Source organism: Diabrotica undecimpunctata, chromosome 6 (assembly GCF_040954645.1).
Source record: "Diabrotica undecimpunctata isolate CICGRU chromosome 6, icDiaUnde3, whole genome shotgun sequence".
NCBI lineage: Eukaryota > Metazoa > Arthropoda > Insecta > Coleoptera > Chrysomelidae > Diabrotica > Diabrotica undecimpunctata.
The window spans coordinates 10,032,262-10,052,580 of NC_092808.1; positions in this window are offsets into that span (position 1 = coordinate 10,032,262).

The window sequence follows — 20,319 nt, forward strand, 5'->3', positions numbered from 1 at the left end:
CGTTCATTATTGGGTAAACCTACATTATACGATACGTCAGAAGAAATAAAAAAAAATTAACATGTAATAAATTCACTGTTTAAATAAATATTCCGTACTCGTACTATTGCAATAAAATATTAAAACCAATAACGATAACTTGTTGAGCAGTGCTGATTTAAACAACAGAGCGGTAAAATGTTATTCATAAAGGTAGTGTAAAATATATCGCCGCTTATCTGGTCCGCTAGTAATAAAGTTACCAGCATTTAATTGCAAAGCGGTGTTCTTAGGTGAAAAATATTATATGTAAAAATAAAATTAATATTTTGTAATATCTCCATCAGCATTGATAATTGCTTGTAGTCTTCGATCCATCTCCGTGAAATTAACTATGAAATTGTCTTCTTCAGAGAGCTCTTTCCAAACCTGTTGTATACCGTACCATAACTCTTCAGCATTTTGAGGTATAAAATTACGCCGATACAACCGTTTTATAATAATCCCTCACACATTCTTGATTGGGTTTAAACCTGGACTGTAGCTGAGCCATGGTAAGGTTTAGATGTTGTTATTCTGGAGCCAGTGGTTTATTATATTTGCAGTGTGAACAGGACAATTATCTTGTTGGAGATATAAGTCTTGATTGCTTCTATTGTGGTGTAAGAGCTTCTTTTTTTGCTGCAGTTCGGTACCTAAGACGCAATACTTTATTCCCGGAAACTGTGACATAATCCTCTTCATCTTTTATTAATATTAAAAACTGTTGTTCTGCTTACGTTAAAATGGTTGGCTATGGCAGATAGTGACCAACCATCTTCTAATTTCGTTCCAATTCTTGTTTTAGTTCTTTGCTAGCATGTGAAGCCATTTTTTGAGGTTGAACAGACTAAGTTAAGTGACAAATTTTAAGATTTGGACGTGACAGTGCCAGTATGTAAATAATAAGTATTTATCCTTCAAAATATACTGCTCAATTTTCTACAAAATACGCTTTGAGTCGTATCAGTTTTTTAGGAACCAGCTGTACATCCAGAAGCACTGATGATGGAATAGTTATTCCGAAAACATTCTGTGATGTAGCCCCGTGGGGTTTTTATTATTATACCTTTTATAAAGGAATTTTTAAATAAATTTTTATAATAAATTTCGTTAAATATGGTATAGTACTAAACGTTATTAAATATTGTATACAATTAATATTTTATACATGACAATAAACCACAGTGAATTGTACTAAACATTACAGGTTTTGTTTTATTCTGAAATTTCGATTGCCAGTCCGAAAAACGTTCTATAAAAAATGCTGAAGTGAAAATTGTGCAAAATGGAATGAAATAATTGGCGGTTAAAAAAATGTTGTCAATTAGACTTAATTTATTTTTCTCTTAGAGGCATCACCATGTTTACTCTTTTAGAGTTTAAAGCCTTGAAAAATATGAATTCTTTGAAGACTTTCAACCGAAACTAATGTTGTAACTTTTATCAACAACTTTAACCATAATTTGTAAATATAGCATTCTATTAAATGCTGCCATTTTAGAAACAATATTCAGCAACAGTTAATTTGGCCGTAATCGAGGGTTATTACGAACAAGAAATTAAAATTGAATATTAAAAATGTTTTGAGTATCCTTCAAAAGTTTCATAAACATCTTTATTAAGCATAACTCTTATGCAGTTTTAATATTACAAGTATTATTTTGAAGGACTTCTTTAATTAGTGTATCTTGCTTCGAATATTTTTCACATCTTAGTACAGTCACTCAAGCATTTGGCTACCAATTTTTTCGAATGAGATGGATCGACGTGAAATTTGAACTGTAGCTAGGGAGTAGCCAAAAAAAATTTGGTTGAGTTTATAGAAAGTACAAGCTGATTCTAGCTGCAAATGTCAAACATGGAACAAAAAATTTCGGTTTAGGAGTGTTGGCATGTTTTTATAATGTAGATGCTGTATGCTTCAAATATAAAAAGATAAAGCTTTAGAAAAGTACATTTTGATTATATTATGTTATGAATTCTGCAATTTTTAATTTGTATAAAACAAGAATGAGTAGTTATTTGTTTCTTTGGAGATTAATTGCAGTTAACTATTAGAAATTGTTTTTGGCAATTGCCCTTTGATAGAGTAGGGGATAGATTTGCAAGAGATGTTTGCAATTAATCTCGAAAGAGACAAATATTTACTCGTTATTGTTTCATATAAATTAAAAATTGCAGAATTCATAAAATAATATAATCAAAATGTGCTTTTTAAAAGCTTTCTCTTTTTATATTTGAAGCATACAACATTATGCATTATAAAAACATCCCAACACTACCAAACCGAAATATTTTATTTCATGCTTAACATTTGCGGCTATAATCAGCTTGTACTTTCGGTAAACCCAACCAAAAAGTTATATAGTGCCGATGTCTGCTTTTAACCTTGAGCTGGATGTCACCATTTCTGGGGGTTGGAATTTTTTTTATAAAAAATAAAATTAACAAGTTCTACATTCAATACTTTTTGAGATAATGATAAAGGTGTTCCTTTTTAGCCCAGAAAATGAAAAATGCATGTTTTTGAGCTATTTTTTGCAAATATCTCAAAAACTACAAAGCTTTATGAAAAAAACGGCCATAAGGCAATAAAGATAAAATTATATAACAAAAGATTGATATTTTTCATATTCATAGGTGGTGTAGAACTCGAGTTACGGCTCCTTAAACTCAAGTCGATTTTGATGATAGCTAAAATCGAAACTTTCAATGTGATTTAGCAAAAAAAATGCAAGGTTTTTTGAAATAACACTTTTTTAAGTACTTAAATAAACTTTTAAATTCAACACTAGTAGAAATTAAAAAAAAGCAATCTTCTGGCGGATCGAAGAAATTGAAAAGGTTAAAAAGATCAAAATACACAAAATACTTAAATACTAAAACAAGAGATGATCAAATTAAATACAAGGAATTTTAGCAAAAGTAAAAAATATGATAATTAGGAATAATAACGAATCATCGGCAAGATATTGTAATAAAACAGATACATAGTTAGAAAATACAGTATACTCCCTCTATAACGAACATGGTTATTACGAGGTTCCGCTTATAACGAGATACAGCTGGTTGCTAAAAAAACGTATACGACTCTTAAAGCGTATTTTGTAGACGCTTTTATTATTATTATTAGGCGTTTATTATTATTATTATACATAAGCGAGCGCAGAGAAACTAAGTCCCTATTATGCCCAAAAACAAAGAAATTTCATTAATAACCTACTAGTAAAAAATAAAAATTACAAATAAAAGAAATAAAATTACAATTTTTGGTTAAAAAGAAAAACAATATTTTAACTATAATGTAAAACGGTCAAGTCTGTTTTTGAACGAGTTGGTAGAGGGAGCAGAGACAATGTTATCGTTAAGGTTATTCCAGCACTCAAAAACTCTATTTGGTAGAAAGTTCTGCCTTGATCTTGTAGAAAAATTTTCTTTCTTTAGTTTGAACTGATGACCTCTGAGGCGTTTATCTTGATTAATGGTAAACATTTCATCAAGATTTCCAAAATTGAATTTTAATATTTTAAAAGTTGTAATTAAGTCTCCACATTGTCTGCGAAGTTCAAAAGAAGTTAGGTTAGCCATAGTAAGTCTTTCTGCATAAGAAAGTCTTCTCGGTCCCAAAGAAATTCGAGTGGCTTTTCTTTGGACGTTTTCCAACATAGTCTTGTCTCGAACCAGATCAGAATACCACGTTGGTCCAGCGTATTCAAGTATGGGTCTTACGTACAGAGTGTAAAGTTTACAGAATGATTGAGTTCGCACGTTTACAAATAGAGGTAATATGGTCGGACCAAGTTAGGCTGCTGTTTATGATAACACCAAGATCGTTATACGAAAACACAGAATTTAATGGCTGCCCGTTAACGAAGTACGGCACAAGTGGGTTATTTTTACCAATTCGAAGCACTACACATTTTTCCTCGTTTAGGGGTAGTAACCACTGGGAACACCAAGTTAAAATAGAGTCCAAGTCAATTTGGAGGGTTAGCTGGTTTGTGATTGGATTGGCATATATTTTTGTAGCATCAGCGTAGAACGATATTTTACTTGAGACATAATAAGGAACATCGCTGGTGTAAACCGTAAACAGCAGAGGTCCAAGGACGGAACCCTGAGGCACTCCACTTTCCACTAACCTGTCCTGTGAGAAAGATTCGGAAAATAAATGAAGATAAGGATAAATACTTATTATTTACATACTGTCTCTGTCACTGCCAAATCTTAAAATTTGTCAGATAACTTATTCTGTTCAACCTCAAAAAATGGCTCCACATGCTAGCAAACAACTAAAAGTAAGAATTGTTAAGAAATTAGAAGATGGTTGGTCGTTATCTGCCGTAGCGAACCATTTTAACTTAAGCAGAACAACAGTTTTTAATAATAATAAAATATGTAGAGAACAAGAAACTCTCGAAAGAAAGCAAGGTTCTGGAAGACCAAAAATACCTACTGCTCATTAAGATCGTACGCTTTTGTAGTGATTAGAAGAGAATCCTTTTGAAGATGTGGATACTGCAAAGTTTATGTAACTGCAAAATTATGTCACAGTTTTCAAAAAGAAAGAACAACTTGGCGCAGAATTAAAGCATCGCGTCTTAGGTACCGAACTGCAGCAAAAAAACAAGCTCTTACACCACAATAGAAGCAATTAAGACTTATGAAGCCATGTTAGAGTTGCTTCCCAAGACAGGAAAGATTTATTTTCACGTTCAGAGCGTCTGTGCATATCCGTCTCTGATATCCTAGGGTGAAATGCATATAAGCGGATATACAGACGCACTATACATGAAATCGAATCTTAACTGTCTTTTTCCTTTTACTTATATTTGCTTTAAACCATGCGCTGCAATATCAAGATTTTTGGGACGGGGTAATATTTACAAATGAGAAAACTTTTTAATCTTCTTCTTTTTATTCTGGGGTGTATAAACCAGGTAATATTAGATATAATCCTCTATACGTCGATATATATCGAGCAGCTGGTCATTTTAGCTCCAATGTATGGGGATAGATTCATCTGGATGAAGGAATTAGAATGGTATGGCGTATTGATGGCAGGTTTGTTCTCCACTTCCTTTTTTAATATGGGTAACCAGATCCCACTGCATTCAGCCGAGGAATTTGCAACACAATTGGTCTCATTTAGCACAATTACGGCCGCTTCTTTTATTTTTCCCTTTTTGCCATCCGTTTCTTTTAGGACTATACTTGAATCAGTCCATTAAACCCTATGTTCATTATCCCATGCGTGTTTACATGTTTGAGATCTATCAAATTCTCTATTTTTAATATAAGATTACATAGATAGATTAACAGAAATTCCGGTGTCTAAATACAACTTTGAGACAGAATTAAATATCATTAAGCAAATAGCAGTAAACAATGGATACAAGGAACAAACAATCAAAAACTACACAAGAAAGCTCTAAAATTAGTATTTCCACCACCAGAGAAAAAACCCAGTACGTTCTGCTCGATTACATATACAGGCAAAATATCAACAAAAATAGCCAAATACATAAAAAAAAAGGAATAACACCAGCTTTCAGAACAAATAACAACTTAGGCAAATATATTAAAAACAACAAGAGCCAAAATAAAAAGCACTTACACAGTGGTGTATACAAACTTAAATGTGGCGACTGCTCAAAAACTTACATCGGTCAAACTGGTAGAAATTTTAATAAACGAACGGCAGAACATAAAAGGGCTTTCAATAATAGAAAAACAGATTCTAAATACGCCTTCTATTCTAAATACTTCACCTTCTAGATTATAATCATTCTTTTAATGACGAATTTAAAATCCTTCACATTCAAAATAAAAGCCTTAACCTATCTTTGTTAGAATCTATGGAAATTAATAAATTAAAAAACACAGATATAATTCTGAATGACCAACTTGAGACAAACAGTTCTCCCCTCCTCAACCTATTTCATTAAAGACTATAAAGTGTAAGCGCATGCCGAAAATAGATCACTTAAAAAAGGCAATCATCCGAAACAGCTGTAGTGTTAAGATTTTATAATAAATGTTGTGGAAGTTTTGAAAACAAGTTTTCAATGTTTTATCGTTACATAAAACTGATCGCATTCACAAGGTATTTTACAAATACAAATCTTTGTCTTTTCTTGTTCATTGTTATTTTTGGTTTTAGACAAAATAGATCTCAATGTGTTTGTTATTTACGCGTGTATACATAAACACAATTTGTTTTTTTTTTTAATAATTTAATAAAAAATTATTAAAAAAAATTCAACAAAATATAATTCGTATATTCATACACCTTTTGAAACCTTAAAAAGTTAAATTTCCATATCTATACCTATAAAACATCTCAATCCTTCAATTATAGTTTCTTCTTTATTTTATTATAAGGGGTGATTTTTAAGGGTTGCAACTTTTTAATGAGTGATAAGTTGTCTAGTAAATAATAAAAGAAATTTAATACATTCTGAAGATACCATAAGTTCATTATAAGTTGCTAAAAACTTTTTCTCTATTTTATCTAACATTAAGGGGTACTTTTTAAGGATATTAAGGGTAGGAAAGTATTTAATTTCATAAATTATATTAAAAAACTTAAAAGAAACTTTATCCAACATATTTGAACATACCTTAAATCTTTAAAATACGTAAGTTTAGACTTTTCGCATTTTTTTCATGCAAAGGTAGTTTTTACAAAACAAAACGAGTAAAAACGAATTTTTACAAAACAAACAAGTCGAGTAACTTATTTTCAAGTAATCCATGCAATCTGAAAAAATTGGGAGCCTTTACCGTATTTTCACCTTCAATGACTATACTATCAAGCTAGCTTTGGTCTTTAATGAGAATTAAATTAGGCACCAACGCACAAATTTTTGTGAACGTGTTTATTCCTTGACGGTTTTTATTAGATACTTGAATTGGAAAACAACTTAAATAGAACAAGAAATATGTATTTCTAAATATACCTGTTTATAGATTAAGAAATCAGGTAAACTTAGAATTGAAAAATCAGAAACAAAATAAAACTGTCTCAATAAATTTTTAAATGATCGTTGATTAAAAATTCTTACAGCTTCGGTCGTTACGGTCAGCCTCTCCAAAATAGTTTTTCTCAAATGATGGATTTTAAATGTTGACGCATGTAATGTCCATTAAGATCACCTGATCTTACCCCATTAATTTTTTTCTTGTGAGGTTACCTAAAGTTGAAGATATACCAGAAGAATACACAAAACCTTGCTGAACTACATCAGAGATTTATACAAGACAGTAACAACGTGACCAGAGACATGTTACATAATGTAGAGAAGAAACAAAAAAATAGGTCACACTACTGTGAGCAAGTGAAATTTTAAACACCTAATAAACTCAAATTTTGAGTTTTTATTAATCAAATTGATTAATCTAACAATCGTAAATTATTTACTATCTTAGCATTCAATCTTCGTTTGTCCATTGCTGGACATAGATCTTCCTCATATTTTTCCATCTGTGCCTCTTGCATCCAATTCCTATGGCAATGTTTTAGATCGTAAGTCTAACGTGTTGGTAGACTACATTAAATCACATAGAGGTAAATCAAAATATTGGTTTAATTCAATAAATTCAAAATCCAATCGTTATGAGTATTGTATGTTATACATGTTATGATTTAGATTCTTTTTAAATTTCTATAATAATCCCTGATGCTACATGCTACATCTTATTAAATGCTTGACTCATATCTATGATGGATCTATTCAATTGTTGAATGTTTGGCTCAGAAACTAAGTTGATACTTTGGTATAAATTCCTTATGCTTCAATTATTTCTTTAGCTTCTTTTTTTTTAGTCTCTTAACTAGTAATTTTCCATAATTTTGGACATGACAGGTAGTTAATGTATGTAAGTTTTGGTACTATAAAATTATTTGCATTAACTTCCATTATACTAGAAAATATTCAAGTATTGTGACGGCGTTTGTAAGACAAATTAACATAAGTACACTTTTACCAGTGATTAAGTCATGTTCTGGGGATGTTTTAGGGTACAGCATTGTTTTTATTATATTATGGTCTCGGGCAACGCGTGGGCTAGCCCAACCGATTTTCCATGTTGCACCTTTAAAACATAGATTGTACTTTTACATTTTTTATTAATAATTCAACAATTACATCATAACAGAGTAAACAAAAAACGTTGTCTGAACTCTACTATTAACAACAAATAATTAATAATAATCATCATAAAACCAAAAGTTGCTCTAAATACTAAATCTGTGACACATAATTTCTGCTGACTCTACAAGGTCGAGCAATCGGTCGTTCTATTGCAAATTTCCATATTGTTTATTTGAAATTGAACTAAATCACGCCAAATTCTTGTTTAATAGCTTCTATTTTAATGATTAAATTTAACCTGAATATTCAAAATACGCTATGTGAAATATACTTATCTTGTTTGGTGTAATCTGTTCATCTTGTCATGTCGTTTTTTAATCAATTAGGACTATAATTTCAACCTCCGTCAGGTTAGACTATAAGTGGTATATGTTCTTTGGATTGTTTTAATTGTTTGGTTGCTTCCCATTACAGTATTCTGCATCCTCTGTTGACGTTAGGTTTTTGATATAATTTTGGAAACTCTTTTTGTTTTTAATGTTAGTGAGGTATTATTTTAAATTTTTTGCTGTCAAATCATAGTTGGTTCTACCTTGTGTTTCGACATTTTTTTCTTAGGTTGCATTTTCTTTAATCTTCTCTCGTATGTCTCGTATGTCTCGAATGGTGATCATTGGTCATTCTTGGCAAAATAAAAATATAAAGAGTATTACAACCACTAAAACGGATTTCAAAAGGTTTGTTGTATTAACATAAGTTGTTATATGAACATTTAAATAATATCATTGCAGATATATTATACTCCATGCTGGAAATGAAACCGGATTTATAGAGGGTGCTGAAGCAATATTTTGTTCAAAAACTCAACTTAGTGATTATCATAGGGAAATGAACCAGGCAAATTTCTTGAACTGGTTTGAATATCAGTTGCTGCAAAACTTAAAGAATCCTTCTCTAATTGTACTTTATAATGCACCTTATCACAGTATGTTATTGCATAAAACTCCGAATACAGGATGGTCAAAAAGTCATATTGACGAGTGGTTGACAGAAAAAAACATTCCCTATTCCCATATGATGTTCAAAACAGAACTGTTGCGTATCGTTTCTCATTAAATATACAGATATAATGTTACATATAAATCTCATTTATTTTAAACATTTTTTTAGAAATATACCACAAACCAAGTATATAGTGGAAGAAATGGCAAAACGGTATGAACACAAAGTTTTACGTCTTCCTCCTTACCATTGTATCTTTAACCCTATTGAATTAATTTGGGGCATAGCAAAAAATTATTACAATATGCACATTGATAGAGATGGTAACAGCGCTAACAACTGCCTAAACACTAGGCATGAGGCACTTTACATGATTACTCCTGATATGTGGAAAAACTCTTTCAATCATACTGAAAGAGAAATATTTAAATGGTATGAGAGAGAAAGAATATTTGATCGTCAAGAAATTAGTCCAATAGTAATAAATGTGAATAGTGGACAGAGTGACACTAATGTAGAATCAGATTCAGAAAATGTTTCATTATTAGAAAATACGTTCATTATTAGAAAATATTTTATTTTATTGCTTGTGGTTTTATTTTGATTATATTTATTGTTTGGTAACTCAGTAATAACCTTACCACTTTTATTGTGGAATTGCTTACTTTGTGAAATCTATTCATGAATGTAATTAACAAAAAACAGATGAAAAAAACTCTCATTTGCAAATTCCGCTTAATATCGTGTGATTTCCACTTCGGAAATCGAAACGTCAAAAAATAATCAGATTATTATTTTAAACTTTAGATATGGCTTATTCCCATTAAAAGTAGTAATTGCATTAAGATGCTCCCAGAAAATAGCTTCAGAATAATATTAAAAATATAATCTGACAACACGCTCAATTTGAAATACAAATTGACTGGTTTCAGAATTTTTTCAAGTCATTCGATTTTCGAAATAATGAATTTATTCCTTTCATTTGTACCATACTGTATGGTTAATGCCACTTAACAAATTTTATGACTGTAGTTTTATTATCATAATTCATTTGTTTAATCTATTTACGAGTTTTTAAGGTTGAATATTATCACTTTCAGAAAGTGTGCCATTCCCTTCGGCTCACGGTCTTTATGAAAACAAAAGGGGCGGAACACAAAAGTGTCGAAGAGCATAATGGTATTTCCTGCTGCAAAGTAATTGAATTTCCCATGGTCTACATGGGAAACGCAAATAATTCCCAGGCGATGAAAAATTTCTCTATGGGAATCGAAATTTTATTTCGTCGCAATGAGCTAACTATTCGGTGATGGGGTCTAGTGTATCACTATTGTGATTGGCGCCAGTGGTGGGTGAAAAATAAAAATGACAAGTTGTTAAAGGGATAAAAACTTTAAAAATTTTTTTACTTTTTATGGTCTAGTAGTAGTATAGTTTTATTGAGTCTTGTAATGACTTTCATTTCATTGTGATTGTGTTTTTAAACATTCAAGTAAGTGATAACGATAAATTTGCTATTTATTATCAATCCAATAATTAGGGATGGGAAAAACCTACCGGTTTTAACCGAAAATCGGTTTTCTTACTTCGCAATAACCGGTTTTATCGGTTGTTTTTTTGTCCCGGATATAACCGGTTTTTTATTTTTAAAGTAAAAACCGGTTATTAGGTTTTTACCGTGATTAGGATTAGGTTAGGTATTATTTTGGATACCAATCATAATTATTATTCACAAATAAAATCCATAATTCAAATTTTATTTTATTTTATAAATACAGAAACAAACTGAAAGTGCAAACTCACATCAGCCAGAAACAATTAAGATTTATTATAATATTTCGTTGAAAAGGTATTTTTAGTCATAATATTTACATAAGAAGCGATCTGGTACATCATCTATTTTTCACACTTGACTCTTGACATTGAAAGTGGGAGAATGGCTTTTTCTGATTACCAAAAATAATGTTCTGACTATGAATATCGAATTACCGAATCTCCAAGGATTTTTTTTTTGTGGCATTGACTTTCGTCATTCAGCCAGTCTCGAAAGGTTATAATATATTCCTTAAAAAAGTATACACAGATAAGTACAGATTATTTCTCTCAGACAAATGCACAGCGATATCCCTAAAACGAAATAGACGAATAATTAATAGAAGAACAAATCTCCAAGGATTTCCCTACGTTTTAGAAACGATACACCCATACAGAAAGTATTAAATGAGTTAAAATGTATCTGTTATACAAATATACAAACGTGTTAAAAGTTATACATGATAAATTTTTTTTGATGGTAGTAAAAATAAAAGATGAATTGCATTATCCAATTTATTCTTAAGTAAAATATTTATGTTGATATATTTTTTTTAAATCCCATTTGAAATAGTCTGGGAAATTTTTTATAAGTTGAAATGGTTGGGGTGGGGAATTTTTTGGGTTTGGGAGGAGAGGAAAATTGGTGAGTATTTAAGAAGATTATATTATTAAATGGTAAATTAAATTTGCATCATTAATTAAATACAATAGTTGCATATTATATTCTACTCTCATAATATATTCAATGACAATAGAATCTGAATTATTTTAGCGCTCTCTGTTGAGCAGTAGTACAATAATTTTGGTTTACTGTTCTCTACATCTGACTACTGACATTTTATCGCCTTTCGATGAGGCCACAAAGGGGATCTCGGGTTCCCAGTACATTACTGCTAGAAATGTTATCCCCCCTGTGTCTATTATCGAAAGATCTTTAAAAAAACCTCAAGCCAAACCTTAGTACAGCCCAAAAGTTATGCCAAAAGCTTATAACTAGCCTTCAAGAGAGAGGCACTAAGCTTTTACGAAACCCACTGCTTTGCCATGCTACAATCACGGACCCGAGGTTCAAAAAACTATATCTGAATCAGTCTATGGCGGAGACAGTCACATCCAATTTAGGCTCGGAAGTTAGGGCGTATCTTACCGAAATCGGAAAACTTTCTCCTTCCTGCTCCTTCCAGAAGGAAGAAGCTAAAGTGAGTTTAAAATCAAACCCTCTTTGGTCTTCACACGATCTGGAGTTGGTGAAAAGTGGTTCCAGTTCTGATTGACTCTATATCTGCAGCAGCCTTTGCCGCCGAGATTAAGTGATCCGTTTTCATTCTAGGACCAGAACAGAACCTGTATGCCAGGCTTGGCTTTTATAGCTAAAAAATACATGTCGTTGGTTGGAAGTTCGGTGGCATCAGAGAGACTGGTGTCATCATTGAATGATATTGTGTTAGATGAGAGAAGCCGCTTAACCGACCAACATATATATGAACGAGTTATTCTCAATAGGCGTCATGAAAAATACTGGCCAACATAATGCTAAATCCATTTCATATAATATAACCTATTTGTAACCTTCTAACCTATACTTTTTTACTTAAAATATTACTTCATTCTACTTATATTATACTTTTATTGTATATTATTGTAATATGTATATATTAATCTTAGGCTATATTATATTTAATATTAATCAATAAATATATAATAATAATAATAAATAAATATAATAATTAGTAGAATAAAATGGTTTTATTAAAAATTGTGTTTTATTTAAAGTTATATTGATGTTCTTTAGATAGTACTAATTTTGATTATATTGATATCGAGTCGAATGTAGTATCGCAAACTAAAGTGCATTATAAATGTAACTTTGTAACCTATTTTATTAAAAACAAAAACCAAAAACCGGTTTTTTGGCCGGTTATAACCGCCAGGTTAAACCGTAAGCAAAAAAAAAACCGGTATAACCGAAAACGGTGTTTTGTCAAAAACCGCCATCCCTACCAATAATTATAATTCATATCTAAAACTAGCACAAAATTAATCATGCCTAATACATCGTTTTGCGTTGTTTAAAGCTAACTTTTACAATTTCTATAATTTCTAACATTCTAAAGCTAATACACATCGCTTGTATAGATCTATCTACAAAAAGTACGTGGGATATGTATACTGCAATGCATGTAGTTCAAACATTGGGAATATTACTGAAATTAAGAGTCTACTAGTGGAGTTTAAAGAAAATTCAGCAATAAATTAAATCAACTTGATTCTATTACAACAGAATTTACCGAGGGCATTGTCAATGAAGCAGCTGACCGCATATCTCGTTCCAAAAATTTTTTGGCGTCCCTGAACCTATAGGAGACGGACAAAATAAGAAAGATCATGAGAAGAATAAAATAAATTTAGCCCCAACAGTGATTGGATATCAAGAAAGTCCTGTTACATTGTATAGAGTCGGTAAACTAAATCAAAATAAACGTTATCCCCGCATGATAAAAGTGATAATGAGTTCTGAACACCACACTCGGAAACTTCTTCGTAACAAAAATTAACTTTTGGAAAACAAATCTACTGAAACTTATTCTGTTATTGATGACAAGACACCTATGCAACAACTTCGTTTAAAGGAACTTCGTATTGAGCTTGAATCTCGTAGAAATAATGGAGAAAATGACCTTGTGAATGGCTGTTCAAAGATAATGAAATTTCGTTAATAATTCTTCTGTACCAAAATGTACGGATTTTCTTCTTATGTATACAAATCTAAACTCTCTTATGTCCAAATTTAATGAATTTATAAGTGCGGTTTAACTTTTAAAGCCTCATATTATTCTCCTAACAGAAACGTGGCTTAATTCTTCTATCCCCGATGCTATTGTAAACATTGATAATTTTACTATATTTCGTAGAGATAGAGGTACTCGTCGAGGGGATGAGTATGCATCTATTTAGCAAATGGAATTACCAATACATTTTTCATCAGTAATAAAACAATAGATGTACCCGGTATAGAAATTATCCACTTACTTATTACAAATAACTCTTTCATATTTAATATAGTTTGCATATACCGACTTCCGGATACAGTACTTACTCAGGACAATATGCTTATTGACAAATAAGGAATGAGGAATTATCATCCTTTGAAAGTCTCATTGTTGTTGGAGATTTCAATTTTCCAGAGATTAGCTGGCCCATTATTTCCAAAACTGATACTATCAATTCCCAGAATTTGTTTAAAAACTTTATCATAAACTCCAATTTATTACAACTGATAACTGAACTTACAAGGTTTAGAGCCAACAATAATCCTTCAATTTTAGACATATTTTTCACCAGTGACGATCAATTAATTTCTACACTTGAAGTGTCCTCTCCTGTAGGTATTTTTGACCACTCGCTTGTTACTGCTCACATTCAATTTAGTTTAACACTGCCTTGCAAAAATAATTTAGTAACGTATTTTTTTTTATAGCCCTTTTTCTATCCGAATTGTCGAATAAAGGCCTCTCCCATTTCTCGCCATTCATCCCTGTTGTGTGCTAGGCGTTTCCACATTGGTCCTGCGACTCTTTTGATATCGTCGCTCCAGCGCATTTGAGGTCTTCCTCTTGCTCTCTTCGCATCGTAAGGTCGCCAGTTTCCGACTTCTTTGTTCCATCTACCATCTTCGAGACGTTCGTTGTGTCCAGCCCATTTCCATTTTAATTTAGCTGCTTGTTTCGCGGCGTCCTTTATTTTTGTTTTGTTCCGGATTGCTTCGTTCGTTTGCCGATCTATTAGTGAGATACCAAGCATCTGTCGTTCCATGGCTCGCTGAGTTTTTCGAATCTTGTCCATGTTCTTTTTTGTAAATGTCCAGGTTTGAGCTCCGTAAGTGAGAGCGGGAAGGATACAAGAATCGAACACTTTGGTTCGAAGGTTTTGGGGTATCTTTTTGTCTTTCAGTATGTATGAGAGTTTTCCAAATGCGGCCCATCCCATTCTTACTCGTCTGCTTATTTCGGTAGTTTGGTTTTCTTTGTTTACCTTGATATTCTGACCCAGATATATGTATTTTTCTACATGTTCCACTTTTGTTCCTTCGATGGTTATCGTCGGTTGATCATCTTTATTCGACATTAGCTTAGTTTTACTCAGATTCATTTTCAGTCTTTTTTTATGGATTCCGTATGAAGCTGATCGATCATCGTCTTCAGTTCTTTCCAGCTGTCGGTTATTAGTACTACGTCATCTGCATATCTTAGATGGTTTAAATACTTTCCGTTTATCGATAGTCCCTTCGTTTCCCAATTTAGTGATTTAAAGATGTCTTCAAGTACGGCAGTAAATAGTTTTGGAGATATGGTGTCTCCCTGTCTTACTCCTCGGTTGATTTTTATTGGCCTCGTTTTTATTCCGTTATCCATCCTGACTACCATTTCAGCGTGTTGATATATATTATGTATTAATATCCTATATCTAGAATCTATTCTGCTCTTGACCAGTGCTTCCTCAATAGCCCATAATTCTATGCTGTCAAAAGCTTTCTCGTAGTCTATAAATGCTAAACAGATTGGTAAATTGTATTAGTAACGTATGCCATTACTGATTTCTTTAATGTAAATTCAGTTTTATCTCAGTTAAACTGGCAATCTATTTTTCTTAATCACTATGATCCATCGTCAATGTGGGACTCTTTTCTTCATACTGCTATTACAACAATTTCTGATCAAACAACCGAACGGCAGCTATACAGAAACCGACTAAAACCTTGGATTAACCTCTCAGCTACCCATTTAATTTGACACAAGCGAAAGCTTTGGCGAAGGTACAAACTTACTGGTATACTGGTTCCCTTGATGATTTTCTCGCCCACCGTAATTTTTCTAACCGAGTTAAACATTTTTTGCTAAAGTTAAGAACAGAATTTGAAGAATCTATCATTGCAAGTGGTAATAGTAAAAAGTTTATCGGTACATTCGCACATCTTTATCTTCTAAAGTCTCCATACCATTACTTCAAAAAGTTGACGGGTCTTTATGTTCTTCGAATAACGAATCTTCTGAATGTTTATCGTTATTCTTTTTTCAGGTTTTTACAGATGAACTTAACGATATCATTCCTCAAATAATATGCCCACGTTTGTCTAAAACTATTGACAATATATCATTTATACCGGATGCAATTTTAAACATCATTTATGGAAACTACGCAATAATTCATCACCTGGATTAGACGAACTCACCTCCTTTTTCCTCAAACAAGGTGCAGAATCTGTAGCCATCTCTATATCTCTTTTTAAAATATTTTTTTCTTTTAATCAAGTTTCTCTCCCCTCGTCCTGGAAATTGGCTTGGGTTACTCCTATATTCAAGAAAGAAAATAAACTTGATTGCAATAATTATCGTCCAATCAGCCTGGTTCCTATTATCGGCAAGGTCATGGAATCGATTATTTCGGAAGCTGGCTGAGTTTCTTCTTCAAGAAAATGTCATCCCTCACCAACAGCATGGCTTTATCAAAGGTCGTTTAATGATCAGAAACTTAGTTTATTGTGTAAATGATTGGTCATTATCTTTAATCAATCGGAATCGATGTATTCTACTTAGACTTCTCCAAAGCTTTCGACTGTATTTCAAAACGTCGATTACTTGCAAAATTGGATCCGCGGAAAGTTAAACATTTGGATTCAAGTTTTTCTATCCGACAGATACTTCAGGGTTCAGTTGAGTTACGCCGGTTCGTATACAGTTTTAAGTTTTCAGGTTATTTGATACTATTACTTGACAGTATCTCTTCTGAGAAGGGTCGAGTGGCACAAAATGCACAAAACTTTTTCTGAATTTCAACCTTGAGTGATTTGGTTCCGGGTTTTATAATGGGTATATATTGGGTATTGGGTATATAATATATTTTTCTTTATGGCATTACAACCTGCAGTGAATGGAGTCTTCGCTGACTTCAGAATCAGAGGTCCATTATTAGTTCTTCTGCTTGTTCAACTAAAATTTGTTAAACTTTTCTATATATTCAGCAGCTATTCTGGGTTGTTTGGGTAGTGAAGAACCTACCACTTTTTATAGAATGTTAACTGGGGTAGGTTTTATACATCCGGTTATTATCCAGCATGTTTCACTAAGATAATGTCAACTTATTTTTTTGGCCGATCGGTTCCAGACTTGGCAGGCGTTATATTTTGTCGAAAATCAAATTGCAAAGACATATCCAAAGTTGTTTCAGAGTGTTTTGTCCCATGTAACTTAAAGTTTCCTTCTCGCACTGTTTGCATTTAAATGGAAAGCACTAGATAATAGTTTTGAAGGATTCGGCTTGAGACAGTTTTCCTCCTAGTACTTAAACATATATCTAGGGCAGCTTGAAGCTGCCCATTTATTGTATCATGATAGCCACAGGTCGTTAGCATGTACGTAATGTCTTGCACTCTTTCTTTTTTACTTATGTATTGACAGATTAGTGATACATTTTACATAATTTTTACAAATGTCAGATTTTTACTGATTCTGCTGTTAACGAATAATTACTCAAATGAAACAATAATTGTAGTCGGTATATTACAAATAGTCGGTCCAGGGAGGAGAAGACACTCGTGGCTCCAAAACTTGCGGCAATGGTTCGGATTGTCATCTGCTGAACTATTCAGATCTGCCGTAAACAAAGTCAGAATAGCCATGTTGATTGCCAACGTTCGGAACGGACAAGGCACATGAAGAAGAAGAAGAATATTACAAATAATGTATCATATCTACATTGTCTTCTATCAAGTTGAAAGGCTAGTTCTGGACAATCGTTAAAAAGTACTTTAGAAACCTCTTCTACAGTTAAAAAAACAAGTTGATTGCAAGGGAGGTGATTAATTACAGATAATTACTTTTAATCAATATTTCCAGCACTTTATATCAATAATCTTTCAATATCAAAAATCGACATGAGCACGTTGAAAAAATTTTGACTTTTGTCGAGGCGGTTAAAGTAGAAGCTTCAATAAAAAATAATTTCAAATTATACTACACGCCACTGGTATTTCAGCACCGCTTTGTAAAAATCACATTGTGCGTCGTCAACGAGAAAATAAGCCGGAACGCGTGTTGGTCGTCGTAACGACGCTGTAGACGCAGCCACGTGCGTCGGCGTCCCCCGAGTTTTGTAATCTTCGTGAACGGCTGCTGAAAAGCCTGTTCCCACACTTTGTAGATATCGGCATTGCCAAAGGATGGATTGTTTGACTGTTTAGCCAGCTACTTCATTACGTTCTTCTACTACTGATGACGACAAGTGTTTGGTGTGCAGTTTATGGCTGACTCTAATGAATTTTGATGAGATGTGTAGGCTGTTTGGTTAAGTTAATGTCAATAAAGGGTCTTATATATTTTGGAACACAAAGATTTAATCATTATTAGCTTAACAATTTGACAATTTTTACTATTAAAAATAATCTTTTAATTTTAAAACAATTTTTGTAAGACTCAACAGCGTTGCTGAAAATAATTATTCCAAGTAATTTGGTTCAAATTTCAGTTATGATCAATATTAACGGTGGTGTTTAAACAACAACTTTTAAAAGGCTTGAACCTTCTTAAGTTTCCTGTCCCATATACTTTTGTGAGCAGCTATCTTGACACCATCTTGTATCTATCCATTTAAACTGTGGTCTACCATAGTTTAGATGGATAGATGATAGATGATTTGTTTAATTGTATTAATCTTATTTCTCGTCGAACCTGCGCTTATACATGTATAGTCTGTAACACAAACTTGTATCTATACCTCCATAATCTTCGTCTTCACAAACACAAACTGCCCCAAATATGTTGCGTATTCTTTCTATCTTTTTTTCTTTCAATCCAGTCTCAATGGCATTATATGGAATAAAAATAAAATATAATATACATATATACCTGTATTTAGGCGCCACGCCCTTCCGGTAGGGATCTCTGGAGGAGTATCACCGAGCCGCAAGCCCCTATCTCTTGCCGTACTGCTCCACCATAGGCCGATCAGACACCAGCATATTCTAGTCTAAGCCGCAGATTCATCTAGTTTAAACTGCTGCGTTAGTCTTTTTTTATTTTACTGTACACCGAGCTGGCGCTCGAACCCACATCCACTGAATCATTCAACAGTGAAGCGAATGAGAATCGGCCGCCTAACCCGCTTGGCTATCTGACCGACTATATATATATATATATATATATATATATATATATATATATATATATATATATATATATATATATATATATATATATGTATATATATATATATATATATATATTTATATATATATATATATATATATATATATATATATATATACATAATTGTGGAAATTGCAATCGACGTATATGAAAACCAAAAAAGGTTTCAGGAAGAAAGAAAAAGTCCATATATATGTCTAATATTCGATTTAACTTTTTGCGAAAGAGCGGCTGGTGAATTTCCATTTTACCCAAAGACATAAAATACATTAAAGTTGGTGTATTTTACTGGATAATAGAAAATATAATAATGTTAGGAGATTGAAATTCAAGATTAGGTAAGGACGTTAAAAGGGGATTAGGATGAATTGGACAATATGAGGAAGAAACATTAAATAGAAATGGAGTTAAAATGCTACAATTCTGCCACACGAATGACCTGATAATAAGAAAGACATTCAGTGAACAAACCATACAGACGAATATACATTTGTTGCTGAAGAGAGAAAGGCGGAAAGTTTAATCGACTATAATAATAGTAACCATTATATTATATACGAGAAACCTAGAACAAAACATACAAAACATCTTAACGTAAAAGGAACCAGAACTGTGCACATAACACAGGATGGTCACTGCAAAACTGGGGGATAAAAAAATGGAGGAGGTGGAAAGAAAAGAGTACAAGAAAGTAAAGGTAAACAAACTCAAAGAAACATTGACAATGGAAAAAAGATGGAATACTTACAGTGAAGTATTAAAGAAAACTGCAATTGAAGTGTGTGGAATCAAAAAATGTAATAAACAGTTGAAAAAGACAAGATTGTGAAATAAAGAAGTGAAGGCAGAAATAAAAAAGAAGAAAATGGTATTGGAAAAAATACATCGAAACAGGATTAGAAGAAGATAAAAAAAATATTATAGGCAGAGAGATTGATAAAAATGACAGTCACACAAGCAAAAGCAAAATCATGGAAAGAATTTGGAGAAGAACTTCAAGAAGGATATGTAACATTAAAAACTTTTGGACGACAATACAACACATTAATGGAAGAAAACGAGAGGAAATAAACGCAGTAAGAGATACATCAAAGCAAATTCAAATAAACTAACAACCAATAGCTAGGGTATGGAAAGAATATTATGAGGAAAAATTTGAGACCGAAGTAATAAAGGAATAATGA